The following is a 15,068-nucleotide window of genomic DNA, read 5'->3' on the forward strand; positions in this document are numbered from 1 at the left end:
GTCAATCGTCAATTGACCAAGTACAGTTAGTCAATCGTTGACCGCCTGTCTATCAGGTGTTGATTGAGATGTTGATTGGGTGTCAATGGAGTATTGATTGAGATATCTATCGGGTGTTGATCAAGTGTTGATCAAGGGTTCATCAAAGGTTCATCAAGGGTTGATCAAGGATGTCTATGGGCACTTGACTGTGGATGCCCTTAGTACACGTGATCCAAAATGTGAACAATTTGCAACTATTAGGCTGTGACAACAACTTGTTCTCTTGAAGGGTGTGGGACAGTAGAAATTAAGTCAGACAACCCCACCCTTGTAGGAACAAACTTTTGCTAAATGAAATGTTTACTTACCTAATAGGTAAATTAACTGCATACACAAAGGGACATCTTTGGGAGTGTAATTATTCATATATGGAAGCTATCCTTTACTGATGGGTCATATGTGATGTTTATATGTGGTTTGAATGAGAGCAAAATATTCTTACTCCATGTTTCTTTATGCTACAGTAACTAGAATCACGCACTGACAGCGGTGGGCCAAAAGGCTTGCAAAAGGGTATCCCTTGGACAATGCAAATGAAATGCTCTGAAAAACCCGGGACCAAGACATAGGGTGTCTACAAACTGGGTAACTAACTGTGATATTGCATAAGCTACAGTTTTCACTGCGGTTTATGCTTATATGCTCATAGCATTTGCATTATGCTTAATAACCTTTGCCGGCAGACCTACAGGAGAGACCCACATAAAAAACGAACAGCAACATGCGTTCTCCTGACCTATTATTAAAAGGCTTGCTGGCCTACTGGTTAGTTCAAGCACTTGCTGGGGAAGTTGTCTTGTGTTCTTACTACTTGCAGTGCCTCTGTCCAGCCAGGAGTATAAATGGGCACTAGCCAATAATTGGAGTAGCCTGACACAATACTGAGGGGTGATCTGTGATGGCTAAAATCCCATTAAGGAGTGGAGAGGGGGGAGGGTGTGCTTAGCAATACTCCTATCTGCTTCATGATACAGAACCCAAAATTAAGTGCTAAGAGCTATGAGCCAGCTGTGCTCAACAGGCTTTAATTTAGATTAGAGTGGATTTGTTACTTCTATCAATCCATCAGGTGCCTAGTGATGTAAATTGTACTTAGAAGTGCTTCTACGAGGTTAGGTGGCATCGCCTGGACATGTTTCCACTTAACAGTATAAAAAATACAATCCAATGGGCTATTGCATTAAAAATGTGCATCTACTCCCCCCCTACCCCACTTAAATTGTGGACTGGTCATTCAATCATTTTCTCACTCCTAAAGAAAGTCATTAACAATAGTACAAAAGAAATTCATTAAATATGTGTCTGAATACCTACATATTTCCATAAAGTTTCTGGAAATCCCATTACGTTTCACCCATTACTCCCACTGCATTCCTATGTTCCAGCTAAAGAATTCCAAGATTTTATTCCTCAATGTGAAGGGCGTAGGGTCCACAATTTCTGAATTTTGATGCGATCTCAAAACTATAGGCCATCAGATGGCCCATAGTTTTCTTTACACAGGGCGACAGATTGTGAAACCGTGCTGTCTGAGGGTAACCGAAAATAATACATTCTAATATTGACAAGTTTAAGTTCTACAAATAGCAAATATTGACAATAAGCTCATTTCCATATGAAATGAGTCAAAAAGTTTTGCACTACACCTCATTTTGCGAGTCTTGGAATTAAAATATTATACATTCCCTTGCGATGTCTTTACCTTTCTGAGACGTTTTCGTTTCAGTTCATATCCCGTATATGGCTTCATCCTCTACCTGTGCCGTCTACCATAGCAAAGCTAAACCGATAGCTGAGTTCTTTTTCTTTGCCATTTGCCCGCAGCCAACACAATTTTGTTCAGCGGTGAATAAGATAAAAGAAGCAGGGGACGGGTAGAACTGGAAAGAGTCGGTTCCGTCTAGGACAGCCTTCCGCGCTCCAGACTAGAATGGATTCTCTATGGCTTCTAGCCTGCAAACAGGGTCCCAGCGAGGGCGAAAAAAAATATCCTGTGAGCGAAGTGACCCGTTTAGTGCGAAATCTATATTTTGAGCGAGACGAACGCTCCCCTCGTCACCAGACTGTTCTCGGCTAGCCCCGCTCGCCCTGGACAGGGAGCCTGTATGTTCGCAGGCTATATAGCTTCTAAAGCTTTGGCTTTTCAGTCAACGAGCCTCAACGTTCTTACAAAAAGAAGAATTCTATGATATCGATACCATCACTATGAAAACATAAACTGAACAGTGACAACCAAGAGAAATTCGAGATTAACGCAACGGCTTGTGCTCATGCAAATGTTATCAATAACTTTGATGTATCTGCGGGTTCATATTTTTTGCATGTTTAAAAAATCGCAAAACCGCAACGAAGTCAGTTTCAGTTACGGTGGTTTCCGCAAGCTCCCGACCAATCAGAGTAGGAACAGGGGCGTAATTAGGGGGGGTCCTGGGGTGCCTATTACCCCCTTTTTGTGAGCCTTTTAAACAACCTACAGCAGTTGGCGAAATCTGGTGAGTACTCTCACTTTGACACAGTGTGACCATTCCCCCCCCCCCCCCTTTTAAAAATCTTGGTTGCGCCCCTGAGAGGAACTTGCGGGAAACATTTGTGATGTAAATTACCCAGCATGCAAAAATCCACCGAACTCTTCTTGCCCTAGCCTAGCCTCCTACGCGGACGCTCTTTGGACTCGTCAAGAGGCTAGTCCTGATCCTAGCCTAAAATGTCAATCAGCTCCACCACCCCACGGTGGTCTGTGAATGCCAAGTAGATTTAGTTGTTCCATTCAGACATCCGCTTTCAGGCGGAAGCGAGGTATTGCCCACACCTCATTTCTCGCGGAATCACAACTCATCACTGCCAGCCAAAGCCTAACGCAAAAGTTCGAGTCACGTAATCTTCGAGACCGCCATGAGAACCTTGTCACGCGAGAACCTTCTAAAGAATGCGGCATGGTTACCGGAGGTTGACACTCTTCTAATAACTTTGTTATCGACAGAAAAGAGGATCATTATTTTTAGGATGAATTTACCTTATTACATGTAAACGGTTTTTTAGTATATAACGAGATGAAGAAAGAGAACTGAGTAGTGAAACTTGCGGGTTGACGCCCATAAAAATGTATTTCTGTCAACTGTCAACTGTTCGGCGTATCAAGAAGACAAGGTTAATGGCAACACAGTTCTTACTGACCCCACTATATATAAGGCGTGGTCAACTAAAGTCTTATCTTTCGGTACTTAGATCAAAATTGGCTAAAAATAAATACGAAAGACAAATAAATAATGCAAAATATTTCCTCGAAAGACTACTTTAGTTTTGAATAGAAGCCTAGGAGCCTATGAAAAGCGTGAAGAAAAACATGTCTGCAAAGGCAGAAATAAACAAAATAAAAAACTGACTATAAAGAAAGGTAACAATACAATAATGACACTGACCGGAATAAAGACAAGTGTAATATGGATCGAACCATCTAAAGGGGAATTGGAAAATGGAAATGAAGTTTGTTTGTTTTGTTTGTTGTTTTTAATTTATTTTCTTTCTCTATTTCATTTTTTTTTTCTGAAAAATTGAAAACGAAGATTGACAGCTCCTCAAACGTCATTGCAAAGCTGATTTAGATATTAAGTTAGTTTCACTACATTTAAGGTTACAGACATGTTCAGCGTGAAAGATTCCTTGAGGCAGAGTCTCCGTTCGCGTGTCGTTTATAAATTGACATGTGCTGGCTATAATTCCTGCTACATTGGTGAGACCAGTCGCCACATTTGTACACGTGTCGGAGAGCACCAGGAGAGCACCTTGTGTCGGACAGGGCTTCGCATGTTTACAATTCAAGCACTTACAGTCATCAGAGACTTGTCGTGACTCGTGCTCTGCAGAATCTTTCACGATTCTAGACTCTCCGGCCTCGAGTTTTCAAGTAAGTTAAGATAAAAGACGGAAGTGCTGTATATTAAGTGGGAAATTCCAACTCTAAACCAACCCAGGCACTTAGATTTGTCTCTTCCTTTTTAATTCTTTTTCATTTTTTGTTTATTTTATTTCATTTCCTTATTTCTAGATAGATATATAGATATACTTCATGAACTTGAACAGAATAAATTTATAGAGTGCTCGACTCTGAGAGGAGCAGTGTAGATAATAAACAATAGTAGCAAGACTTCAATTCATCGTTTTATTGCAATAAAACGATGAATTGAAGTCTTGCTACTATTGTTTATTATATATATATATATAAACGTTTGATAAAGCAAGGGCGGACAACTTCTGACGGTAAAAAAAGTTAAAAAGTTAAAAATTTAATAGAAAAACGTTTCGGTCTTAGACCTTCATCAGTTACAAGAGAAAAAGGACGAAAACTAAGTTTAAATACGGTTACAGTGTGGGAGATTACGTAACGAAATGAAAAATACAATATTGTGCTATTAATACATCGTGATTAATACAATACAGGAAGAAAATGCAAAACGAGAAATACAATGCTGTACTATAAATTGCGTCATACAGGGTGATAATTAATAGACCAAACAAAAAGAATACAATACTGTGCATAAATTACATTATAGAGCGTGATAATTGCAGAACTAGGTTAAAAAAGAAGAAACCTACGTTTACGCTGGACAAGGTTAATAACAAAATCCCAAATCGAGGCCTTTGGAGCATTAAAGGGTTGACAAACAACAAAATCCCTGGAGGGGCCCTTAAACAATAAGCTGTAATAAGATCCCAGGCAGGGCCTTTGAGCATACCTAACACCCAAAAAGCTGACAAAATCCAAGGAAGGGCCTTTGAACTGCCTTATGGCGCGAACGCATATTTACACAAGAGAAAGTTAATTATAACAAATTCTGTTTTTGGAGTGAAATTCTTTTCTTTTATTTAAGCCATGGGGAGCCAAAGAGAACAGTTGAGCACTCCAATAAGCCTCTTTCGTAATTAAAAACCTATCGATCTCGTCTGAGTCATTAGGGGCCTGCACCTGATCAATGCATTGGAATTCAAAATCATCCAAGGAGTGTGGAATTTTATTGAAATGTACTGCTACCTCACAAGTGGTTTTGTTTGTGAGCATAGCAGACTTGTGGTTACGAAACTTAACCCGAAAATCGGTGGTAGTTGATCCTATGTACTGTAAACGACATTTCTTGCAGGAAACTAAATAGATCACGTTTTTAGAATCACAAGAAAGCCTTGAATGAATGGTGTATTTTCTGCCCGTTTTAAAACTTAGAAATGATTTAGATTCAACAAAGAAATTTCGACAGAGATCGCATCTATTTCTTTCACATTTAAAGCAGCCATTGTTTGGCTGAATTGTTTGTCCCTCATCGGCGGTTTTAAAACGAGATGGTGCTAATAATTCTTTCAGATTTTTTGTTCTACGAAAAGATGGTATGATAGAGCCTAGAGGGAAAAGTTCTGTCAATTTAGGGTTGGATTGCAAAATCAACAAATGCTTTCTAATTATGCTACTCACATTAGGCAAATTAGGATTAAATGTGAGAACAAATGGAAATAATTTCTTCCATTGTTTTCCGCGTTGCCGTAGTAAATCATTCCTAGAAATGGTGGAGGCTTTGGAGAATTGATCGTCAACTAATTTGGAGAGATAACCCTGATTAACAAGATAACCCTTCTACTCAACTGTTCTCTCGGCAAGGAAAGTTTCTTCAGAGCAATTTCTCTTCAATCTAGTCGCTACTCCAAAAGGAATAGCCTTGAAGACATGCTTGGGATGGCAGCTAGAAGGTGGAAGATATAAATGACTATCTGTAGGTTTAGAATAAACATCAGTTCTAATAAACCCATCCACAACATCTTGAAATGGGGTACCTGTTGATTTTTGGCTCAGGTCAGTAATACCTTGAAAGATCTTCGAAAACTTTCCTGTGTCCTTTTAATACTTGAATCAAAATTGTCACTCTTCTCTGAATTCAATGTTGTTGACATCTGTACCTGCCGAAACAAAATTATTTTGTAGAATTAAATTGCTACATGTTAGTACTGTAAATGATTTGTATGTGATATATTATTTAAATGGGTATTTTGAATCTTCAAGTGAATGATCAAGAAATGACAAATTTCTGTAACCTTTACTCTCTACAATCAGTGATTCTATGGCCTATCATTGTAAACCTTGGAAAAATATTGTTGATTCATTCTAATACAAGTCAGTACAAAAAAGTTTACTGTTAAGTTTGAAGGGAAATTCAGAACAAAGATCAAGAGCTTACATTACTTGAAAGATCAGAACATCACTTTGGTCCATTTGTAGCTTCCATTAGACCACTCGAAATCTTCAGGGGTTTTAAGGGCATGGCACCGGGAAAATTGACCAGCTGTGAGGATGATTTTGCATACCTGGTTTGAACATCTAGATGAAAGTTTTTCTTATAATGAAGTTCATTTCAAAAAGTTTAGCCTGCCTGGGAAAACCTGTTGCCATCCTGCTGAAATTGTTACTGAAACATCTGAATTTTACCCCAAATATTCTTATTGACATTTTCCATCTCATCAGGTTTGATTTAATGTGCATCTTTTATTTGAATCATCACACCCTAGAGTTTCATTCATGTGCAGACTTAAAAGCTAGTCAGAAATATCATATCATTTAATTTTAGCACACAGGTTGAAATTTAAACGAGCCCCAGGCTCACTGGTGAAATGTGTCTAAATATAGAACTTATTTACTTACTTACTTACTACTATATCACTTGTCTTTATGAATGTTTCAGACTGGGAACTAAGAGGTTAATGAGGAAGTTATCCGTCAAGTTTAATTGAGCAGAAAATTGGTTAAACAAAAATTCACTAAGTTGGTGTTCATATCGTTTTTAATTTAACAGAAAGCGTTGACTGTGCAACAATATAATATTCTTTCAGCTAGTGACTAGATCAGTTGACACAATTCTGATTTAATTCCCTCGCTAATAATATAATGTTCAACATTTTACAAGATCTATCAGCAACATTGCCCTCTTGAAATATTAGTGCATGGCAATAACTTGGTGATGATTAAAACCTCCGGTTCGTTGTTAGTATTAATTAAAGTTGATGAGAGATCTAGCAAATGCTTCATTGTGTTTGAATCAAGATTTGTACTAAAACAAACTACAGACTGAATCTCCCAGGCTCCTGTATGAGTCACCAAGTCTTCAGGATGCAAAGAAAAGTGCTTCCAGTACAAATTTTCATACTTAGTTGGGCTGATTTCAAGGTTGTAATGTTTGGATACTTGAAATGTTTTGTGGTTGGATCAGCAGAACTCTATTTTTTACGAATTTTTTTGGGGTCAATTAAGAAAGCCAAATTAGTGATTCTTTTTCTGGCCACAACAATTCAAACTTAAGAGAATAATGAATATTTCCAGTTTTCCAAATACCAGACAAGCTCAATATGTCGGAGAAATAGATCACAAGTATTCTCAGAGAGTTCAAAATTTGTCCATAATAACTTTTACATGAAGAATGCTATTTCTTTGACAACACAAGAATTTCAAAAAAAAAGCCCGCTCACTTTGGAGGTCTAAAATCAACTGTAAACTGCCAATTATGATAAAATAAACTCCAAATAAAAGGCTTTCTCTGCTCTAAACAATGATTTAAACTCTTCAGAATCTCTAGAGTACAGTTGAAATCATCACAATCATTCCAAGAGGACAACTGCAATATTAAACAATAATGGTCTGACCTTTTCAAACATTCTGTTAATATCTGATAACATACATAAATCTTGACAGTAAACCACATCTGCTGACTCAATAATAAACGGAAAAGTCTACATTTCACTTTTAGGTTGAATATCAGTTTCAAAATTGCAACATTTCTTGCTACAGTAACTATTATTTTAGTAAGTTCTATATCGTCTAAGTAAACCGTTTTCAATAAATATTTGTGTCAAAAATGCATCAGTTTTGGAACCCTTATTAGTACTACATTTTAACTTTTCATACATGTAAGTTAGTAATAACATTGTGTATATTAATTATTGTAAGCATGGAAGATAATCTTATTAAATAACAGCCACAACTTACATGTAATTTGAAGTAATTAATTAATTGTAGTTTTATCACTGATGCTAGACTAAACATTTTTTCTAGAAACACATCCTACCTTCCTGGTGAGAAGACATTGCGGTATGAACAAAATTATGCAAAGTTTCTTTTCACTACACAACTATTTCCTGAAGTATCAGGTTATAACATACTTTCCCTAGAGACAAATTAGTGAGCTACCGCTAAAAATGCAGCTTGTTGTTTGGAAAGCTAACATTAAGTGTACACAAAGTTTCCTGTTCAACGATAACAAAAGCAACTTGAAATTCAAGCTGTCATGAACAGGGAGTTTTCAAGCCGACAGAGATAATTATGACACAAGTCAAACAACAGTTTTGATGCCAAAAGGTTACTTTCACTGACATCAAACAAACTTCGGTGTCTGCATAAATTAACATTCAATTGAACAAGTCTACTTATTAACCACAAGGTTATTCATTTCTATAAATAATTGATTACGGGTCGGATTAACAACATTAGAACTACATAAAGTTGTATTTGTATCTCGCTGTGCATGAACTATACTTGTCCTGTGTCCTGAATCCTCTTATATTTCAAAAACCACATGACTTTTATAGGGGAAAAAACATTCATCTCTCAACCGATATTGAGGTATCTGGGAGGTAAATGAATCATGGTCATTTTGAGCCTCAGACAGCGAACGGAAGTTGATATCATTTGTTTTTGGTGCAGTTTCACTCCTGCTGGCCAATGAATTGCGAGGCTCTTAAGTCCTTTTAATGCATCTAACTTGATACATTTAACAAGACGTCAAACTGTAGGTTGCAAATTAATGAGGAGAACATTAGACTTTTGATTTAAATCCATGACTCAAGAACACTAACCTGCAAGCTTAAGCTCCTCGGTGGTTTACAAGCCCTTTAAATTATATTTCAAATAATTTTCAACCCTTCATTCCCAAGATCAAAAGAATATTCCCCTTCATGAATTGAACATCATATATTTCTTCAATTTTCAAGTTTTGAGAACTTAGTAACATAATAGCACAATGGGTTTTCTTTACTCTCATCAAATGTCAGCTTGGAACTGTTAATATTGAAAATGTTGGAAAGCTGGGTGTCAATTTCTCGTTGTAGATCAGAATTCCAACAGGTCAATAAAAGACTTAATTTATAAATCATATTTTTCTTCTCTACTGATTTTGAGTACTGATATGTTTCAGAGTATAGACTATATAAGATTATTTATCAGAAAAATATAAATGTTGTAAACATGTGTAAGAATCATTTCACATAGTCATAAGAAATAATTAGTACAATCCCATGCACTGTATATTGTTCTATGTGTTCTTCTCGTTGCAATATTTTTAAATTCAGTTTTCAAATTAAACATCTAAATGTCATTTTACACTGTACATGATATCTTCCACCATAACACATCATAATGAAATTTCTTTCAGTTAAGCTAAATTTCATGTCAGGTGTCAACTCAAAAAATTATGTAATTATATGTATATCAAGCCAACATAGATCAGATATTAATTTATGTAATAGCAATATAGAATATTCTGGGAGGATTTTTCTAAACAAAACAAAACAAAAATTTTAGATGGTGGAATGATCCTTGGATGGTGGGCTTGCAAGCCTGTATAATTGTATTTCATGCATTACTACATTTATTAAATTTACAAATTTCTAAATAATGTTAAAAGACTTGAAGTAATTGTGGAAGCTACTCTGACCTGGTCAAACTGTGGTCACTCATCAAAGATTGTCCTTGCACTTCTAGGACACATGTAGGACTTGAAACTTCCTTCCCAGTGCTAGTAGTTCAAAGAGATTTCATGGCTAGGCAGTATTGTACTGTACTACTTTTTCCTTACACTCTCACATATGCCATAACAAAAAGTTTCACTTTCTATGAGTGCTACGCTATTTACTCACTCTGTATCATCTTCATATTGCCACTGCCCTTACAGGAGAAGTGATGTTATTATGGTTTGCGTACTGGACTTTTGACTAAGAGGTCTGCATTCAAGCCATTACATTGTGTTCTTGGGCAAGAAAATTCACTCATTTATGGCACCTCTCTCAGTCCTTTCAATGTGTATCCTATCAGGCAATTTTGCTACCAGGAGATCATTTGCCTCATACTTCATACTGAAATTTAAAACCAGGTCCCTTACTAGTACAACTACTTTTCTCATTTTCCTGGCTGCTGTGTTCAACAGAATGTTTTGAGAAAGCTTCTTTCTGCCATCAGGTGTATAATGGGTGCCAGCAATTTTGATATGAAGGGGTAACCTTGTGGTGGAGTAGCATAGCATCTGTTCAGGGGAGGGAGGGGAGGCAACCTGGGTAAATCTGGAATAAGCTTTTTTGGTGTAGGACACTTCGGCTGATGCAGATTTTATATCTCAACGTCCACAATTCACTACCTAAATAAACATGCCTGCTCCAATCTGACCTTATACAAAAAAGTCTTGCAGCTCACTACCATTCAAGGGATTTCATCCCACAAAGGGAATAGAACTCTTTTCACTTGCAGAGATGAAATCCCTTAGTTTACACATGTAGGACGGTAGCAGTCCTGAGAGATACTAACTTCATTTGAGTACCACATAGCCAACTTAACATTTGCTTTCATGAAAAGCCCCTAAAATTTACAGTTTTTGCAACAGTATCTGTTGTAATATCTGGAAACTGCAGGGGCAATTAATACTGCCCACATAAAATTTCATACAGGAAGTATATTTGTGAGATTGAATAATAAGGTATATTATTATTGTCGTATCTAAGACAACGACTAAACAGAGAACTGACGTGGCTGAAAAATGTGTTGATGACAAAAACAAACCCATCTCTACAGAGGTCGAAGAAAATAAAAAAATAATGTTTTGTTCAAATCATCATGTCAATTAGTTGCCACACCTTGTCAGACATAATATGACAAAAATAAGGAAATCTAGTCAGATGTAAGACATCGACTAAAATTCTACAATTATTGGTGGGTTTTCAACTTCCTCTATCATCTACTACTAAAACCATATCATTTTACAGACCCACATCCTGCCCTTGTAAACAACTGCACCTAACACACTTTGATTTCCTAGATCAAACAGGTATAAATTATTTAGAACACCAGGCTGGCTTTGTTTTGAAAGAAGTATTCCGACGAGAAGTCCATCCTATGCGGAATTTTTTGCACATGTATGCCCTCCTACGTACGCACTTTGCAAAAAGCTTGAAGAACAAAATTCGCTTTTCTACAGAAGAAGTTTTAGTCTTTCTCAGTCAAATTTTCACAAACTGAACTGCCATCTGTTTCTCTGTGATAGTTTAGATTTCATTTTCAAAATGAGTTGTACCACTTTGTTGTGGTTTCGCTCGGCTATGAATTTTTAATCGCAATATCAAAACGAAATCTATAACGCGACTTTGCTCTAACGATCGGTGAAAGAAAGAACGTCCATGACTTGAAAACTTCTTTATTATTTGATGACTTTTCTAAATGTTCCTCCGCCTTAAACTATTAGAAATCTATTTTCTCTCTTAAAGGACAATTGTTATTTACATCTACTAGTAATTACAATAATCATGCGACACAATTTTCGACGAGTTTTGTTATGATCGAATGGAAGAAGATAACATACCTCTGCCTACGACATATATATCTTTGATGTTTACATCGTTGAGTTGAGTAGCGTAAAAAAGTTTAAGTCTTAACGACTCTCTCCACTTGAAAACAAATCGTTCAAGTTTGCGTAAAAGATATCCTGTTCCCGTCCCTATCGATGTTTTAGAAGGTAGCGTCAATCGAAGTTAACACGGCGAATATGGTGAACAAAGCAATGAATAATCTTTGGCACCGCCATACGGGCCGATATCCATCACCAAATTGCTCGGAATTACTGGGCAGTCACGGATGAAATAATGTTTACAACAGAGCTAATTGTCACTAAGTGTTCTGGTCTGTCGAGACTCCTAACAGAAAGATAAGTTGCTCTTCATTATAAGAGAGTGACTGAAGAACTTTAATCAGCGCATGCAGAACAGAACGTATAAAGAAAGACAGAAAGCGTCACAACAAACAAGAGAATTCAATCTGATCTCTAAAGGAATTGTCGTTCGTTAACTAAGCTCACAGCAAAAGATCTATGTGCAACGTAGCAACAATGTAAAACTCAGTTAAAATACGAATGATATCTTAACGCGTTAGACGAAAAAATGGTTTCCATACCTTGAAACATGCCTTGTCCTCGTTAATTCTCTTTTGTTTACCGATTCGCCCAGATCTGAGTTCCATACAACAAAGAGCATGAGTACAAAAATAAACAACAGCATGCAATCTGCAAATACGGGCAGCCTCTATTGAAAATCAAAGCTGCGTCATTCAGTTTTAATTCAGCCAGCTTACCTCGACATTCCCTTGTGACGCTGAAAAATTTGAATATCAAAAGAAAGCTCTCGAAAGCTGTTGAATTGGAAAAGGCTTGCCTCTTTCTTTTTCTACTTGAGTAACCTCGCGCGCTGCATTCGAATCCCTACCGGACGTCGCTCAAAGAAAAGTGAGCCAATCAGATGAACGGATTTGATCATTTCGGCCAATCAGCATCCTAAAACTTTCAATTGGGTTACCGCAATTGCTCCGGGTAGAGCACAGCTGTGCGAAAACCTTCTCTGAACCAAGACTTATTTTTCTTCCCAGTTTTGTTTTTATATACATCTCCTGCCAACCAAGAAAGCTATAATGAAAAACTAGATTAACTTTGTGGCATTTATTACGGTGGTTTTCTTGTATTTAAATTTCTGAATTTTGTGTAAATTAAAAGTCAGTCCAACAAAATTAAATGAATTGGGTGCAAAGACGAATTCAAATGGAATTCTCTACAAAATGCATTTCTAGCCTTTCCTTTGAATACAAGGAAGCATACCTTGAAAAAAAGTTTACAAGAGTAACAAAAATAATTTTTAACCCCACCCCTTCGAACACCAAAACCCCTACACAGGGTTTCTTTTTTAATGTAAAAATAAAAATAGTTATTCCAGAGTGCAATTACTAAGTATGTCAGCCCTCTACGCCTCTTTCTTCCACCCAGAGAATAGCAATTTTGGCAGGAATCGGGAGACACAAAAAAATATGAGGAATTTGGTTATAATATATCGGAATGTGTAAAAATAATGTCGAGAACATCAGATTTTCTCAAATTGGGAAAATTCTCAGAATTAATTTTTGAGATTGACGTTTCCGGACCGTTTATCCTTTCAGTTTAAAGGACCTTGCTCTTTTCCTCATCTCAGGAGGAATGAATGAATGGACAATTCAAATTAAACGGTATCTGGTCAGAGTCGTTCCACAAAAAAAGTCAGATCGTTCAACTTATATTAAAATAGTGAGATAAATATAGATCGCTCCTCTATATTCGAGGAGCCGCTTCGAGTTCTGAGTACTCCTTTCATCACTGATTGCTCATACCGGAAGGATGCGTAATTATATAACCGATGGAGCTACAGTCGATAATATAAACATTAACAAGTGCCTGTACTTGTAAGTTTAAGTAAAGCAGGGGCGGATCCAGGTTTTTTTTCCTTAGGAGGGGTTGCACCACTAAGGAACTGACCGGTGAGGTAAACAAATTTTAAAAGTGAATAAGAAGTGGACTTCATCTCAGGGTGGGGGGGGGGGTGGCACCCCCTGCACCCTCCCCTGTAGATCCGCCCCTGTAAAGTGCCGTTTCTGAAGGAAAAGAACAGATTTTAGCTCGAATATTTTGGAACCGGGAAGTGAATTGAAGAAAGTAAGTTCTAATACAGTGGAACCTCGATTTAACGAACCTCTATATAACGAAGTCCTCGGCATAACGAACGATTTTCTCGCCCCAGTAAAACTAAAGTGTATGGAAAAGAACCTCGATACAACGAAACCTCATTTATATAGTGAATAATTTTGCCAGTCCCTTGGCCCTTCGTTATGTCGAGGTTCCTCTGTAGAGTTAAGATGGTAATGCATTTGTATAGACTCGTTCCGCGAATCGATATAAATATCGAGTACGCGGCTTTTTTAATTAACTGACGGCCTAACTATATAGTGGAACGATCTGACTTGCAGAGTTCTGACCGTGGTATGGAGCGATCTGACCGCTATTCGAATTCATCGCGCAATGGTCTATGTATTCAATATAATTAACAGTCAAAACGCAACACAACTCGGTCAATGAACTCATGAAGTACAAAGACAACATTTAGGTCAAGTCATCCCGTCTTATTTAGGCATATAGTAACAGATTAGAGTCGGTGTAACCATTATAGAAAAACTTGACCCTCTCCTTACCTCAAATGGTTCTTGTTGTAGTCATTTTTAAAAGTTTCAATCATGAAGGTACGTCAGTCGAATGAACACATGGAGATCTATTGAAGCTCAGGAAGTCTTTGTTTAAATTGGATTTGATAATGTACTCTGCGTATTACACTGAACAGGCAAATTTTAGCAACATACTTCAGAGATTAGCGGAGCCATTCGACTTCCTGTTGGGCCAGGGGGCGGGATTCAAGTAAACGTTTTCTTTTCTTCCCGGTTCGGTAAGTTTAATATAACCACATAAAGGACAGGAAAAACTGGCGGAGAATTTAGTTAGTAGATCGTTTCCAAAACTTTCCTAGAATTGAAGTAATTAACTACACGGAAATTACAGAGGATCATTGCGGGTGACAGCCTTCAATTCGTTATAGCGATATCAACTTTTTGCGAGGAGCGACAGAGGAGTGGGAAAAAAAAACGAAAAAAAAAAAAAAAGAAAATTTAAAGTGACTTCACAGAAGATTTAAATCACCGTATGATTCGCCTTTCAGCATCAAGTGTCCCCTAGAGTAAAACAGCCCCCGCGCGTTAAAAGGGTTTTTGGAAGACCCACTAGCTTCCAGTTAGTGTCCAATATATTATAAGAGCCCAACTGTGCATGCCCCACTGATTAATTAAGAGCAAAAACTAGAGAAAATGTAAATTTGTGAGACGTACTAGAGGGTGTGAA

At 37.3% G+C, this 15,068-nt stretch overlaps 1 protein-coding gene across 4 annotated transcripts in view; it reads right to left on the reverse strand.

Annotated features, from left to right (window-relative positions):
* LOC145498178 (neuroepithelial cell-transforming gene 1 protein-like) overlaps nucleotides 1-14,487 on the reverse strand; it is a 73,083-nt gene extending 58,596 nt beyond the window's left edge. Inside the window, exons 1-3 of one of the 4 annotated variants that reach the window (XM_081478068.1) lie at nucleotides 14,372-14,487; nucleotides 12,281-12,335; nucleotides 9,783-9,863 (exon numbers count right to left, since the gene is read on the reverse strand). The gene's annotated coding sequence lies outside the window, so the exon portion shown is untranslated. The other 3 variants (XM_081478067.1, XM_081478069.1, XM_081478075.1) reach the window with 3 other exon arrangements.
* Between the last annotated feature and the right edge of the window lie 581 nt (nucleotides 14,488-15,068).

Source organism: Orbicella franksi, chromosome 9, assembly GCF_964199315.1.
Source record: "Orbicella franksi chromosome 9, jaOrbFran1.1, whole genome shotgun sequence".
Classification (NCBI taxonomy): domain Eukaryota; kingdom Metazoa; phylum Cnidaria; class Anthozoa; order Scleractinia; family Merulinidae; genus Orbicella; species Orbicella franksi.